At 42.5% G+C, this 2,500-nt stretch overlaps 1 protein-coding gene and 1 long non-coding RNA gene across 3 annotated transcripts in view; one reads left to right on the top strand and one right to left on the bottom strand.

The window, feature by feature from the left end:
• Positions 1–1,748, bottom strand: part of LOC126997855 (uncharacterized) — a 37,724-nt gene extending 35,976 nt beyond the window's left edge. The window contains exon 1 of one of the 2 annotated variants that reach the window (XM_050859065.1): positions 1,467–1,748. The gene's annotated coding sequence lies outside the window, so the exon portion shown is untranslated. The remainder of the gene's footprint in view (positions 1–1,466) is intronic. The other variant, XM_050859067.1, reaches the window with a different exon arrangement.
• The window catches only part of LOC126997858 (uncharacterized), a 23,800-nt gene that overhangs the window by 7,540 nt on the left and 13,760 nt on the right, over positions 1–2,500 (top strand). The window lies entirely within an intron of this gene.

Consider the following 2,500-nt stretch of genomic DNA (forward strand, 5'->3'; position numbering starts at 1 on the left):
ACTACTACTACTACTACTACTACTACTACTACTACTACTACTACTACTACTAGACTTACCTCTTCTTGCCCATACTCTCCTGTCCACCCTCACAACCTGTTCTGCTTGCAACAAATTCACACGTTTCACATTCACATTTTCCAGCATTTTATCAATTCACAAACGAGACGGCATAAAAGCCTTAACCAACCACTTTGTCTTCTCTCTACAAACTCTCCTCTAAGACCATAACAAAGAGAGCACGTGTAGCACAAGACTCTAACCCGCCATGCAAGAGAACAAGCTGGATTTCGCAGCGGACCCTCGACAGCTGACCACATTCACGCTCTCAAGCAAGTTGCCGAAAAATCAGTCGGCAAGATTAATCACTATACGCGTGGTTTTAACAGATTATGAAGGAAATTGTGTCCTCCAGTGCACTAACATTTTTTTTTACAGCAGAGGATACAGTGCAAGGGCGTAAAAAAAAGAAACAATAATGAAAAAAAAACGATACTTTCTGCTCCTAAAAAGAGTAGAGTGGCCAAAAAGAGAATATGATAAAAGATAAGAGACAAGTTATGCTGAGGTCCTAGCGAATCTATTGACAGCTCCAGAAAGACAGCTCATATCAGTACTATCAGTGTAATATCTTTGCTACCCACCTGAAGAAGACAATATATCAACGCTTGTCATAACACAGCAACATCTTCTCCGTCACGGCAGAAGATGACTTGCCAACGAGTTCTATATCCCCTAACATTACCTAACACACTTCCACACAACCTCATCTCTATACAACTCTTCAGCTACGAGTTCTACCTAACCTAACATAACCTGCTATCTCTCCCTCTCCCTCAGTCCCCCACCTCTATAAAACTCTTCAGCTACGAGTTCTACCTAACCTAACCTAACCTGCTATCTCTCCCTCTCCCTCAGTCCCTTAACTCTCTCTCCATTTTTTCTGCTGAGTACTAACATGACATAACCTGCTACCTCTCCCTCTCCCTCAGTCCCTTACCTCTATAAAACTCTTCAGCTACGAGTTCTAACTAACCTAACATAACCTGCTATCTCCTCTCACAATCCCTCAGTCCCTCACCTCTTTAAAACTCTTCAGCTACGAGTTCTACCTAACCTAACATAACCTGCTATCTCCTCTCACACTCCCTCAGTCCCCCACCTCTATAAAACTCTTCAGCTACGAGTTCTAACTGACCTATCATATCCTGCCACCTCTCACACTCCCTCAGTCCCTCACCTCTGTAAAACTTCCAGCAACGAGTTCTTCCTTTCCTAACATTACCTGACACACTCCCACACTCCCTCACCTTTGTAAAACTCCTGATCAGCTACAAGTTAATTAAACCTTCCCTATCATTACCTGCGTTCTCTCACACTCCCTCACTCCTTCATCTCTATAAAACTCTTCCAGCTACGAGCTCTACCTCCCTTAACATTACCTGCCACCTCCCTCACTCCCTCACCTCTGTAAAACTCTTGGTCGGGTGTCAGTGTGCAGGTGGTGACTCCTTTGTAGAACTCTGGGCCAGCAACGAACACACAGCTGGCGATGGCTTAGTAACTCTTGGCCAGGTATTAGTATGCAGGTGGCTAAGTATGCAGGTGGTGAACGGGTTACCCTCTCACTGCCAGCCAGGCCGAGACCCCAGCGCAATATATACGATTGTTAACTAATGATAAGAAACGTGCGCAGCAACACTGCGATAAGCCCTCTATCGCCTTCCTGGAACCTTATCGGCTGTTTGCACGGCGATGAACACTCTGGCCCGCGATGGCGGTCACCCTTGTTGTGTGCATGTATTGTGTTAATATTATTATTGTTGTGTACATGTATTGTGTTTTTACTATTATTGTTGTGTACATGTATTGTGTTAATATTATTACTGTTGTGTACATGTATTGTGTTATTATTATTATTATTGTTAGTATTATTATTATTATTACCTCCGCCAACGAAGTTGGGAGGTTATATTTTCGGTCCGGTCAGTATGTTTATTTATTTGTTTGTTTATTCGTGAGCAGTCTCCTGTGTACAATTTTGCGGATATCTCAACCAATTTTTCAGGGAAGCTTTGTGTCTATCCAGAATAAAACCCATTAAATGTTTGATGTCAAAGGTCAAAGGTCAAGGTTAAGGTCGCACAAAACGTCATTTTGGCCATAACTTCGGTTCTCGTCATCGTAGAGACTTCAGACTTGGTTCATATTTTAACTCATGGAAAGACGCACCTTGCATGGCCTTGGCCTTGACATTTGACCTTGACCTCGAAAAGTTCACCCAAGGTCAAATTTTCCAAAAAAATAGAATTTCATCAAATTTCCAAACAAATGCTTCCATATGATGCACCTTGCATGGCCTTGACCTTGACCTTTGACCTTGACCTCGAAAAGTTCGCCCAAGGTCAAAGTTTCGAAAAAAATAGAATTTCATCAAATTTCGAAACAAATGCTTACATATGATGCATCGGATCACAGTTGACGCCCATATCAATTTTCA

This window comes from Eriocheir sinensis, chromosome 13 (genome assembly GCF_024679095.1).
Source record: "Eriocheir sinensis breed Jianghai 21 chromosome 13, ASM2467909v1, whole genome shotgun sequence".
NCBI lineage: Eukaryota > Metazoa > Arthropoda > Malacostraca > Decapoda > Varunidae > Eriocheir > Eriocheir sinensis.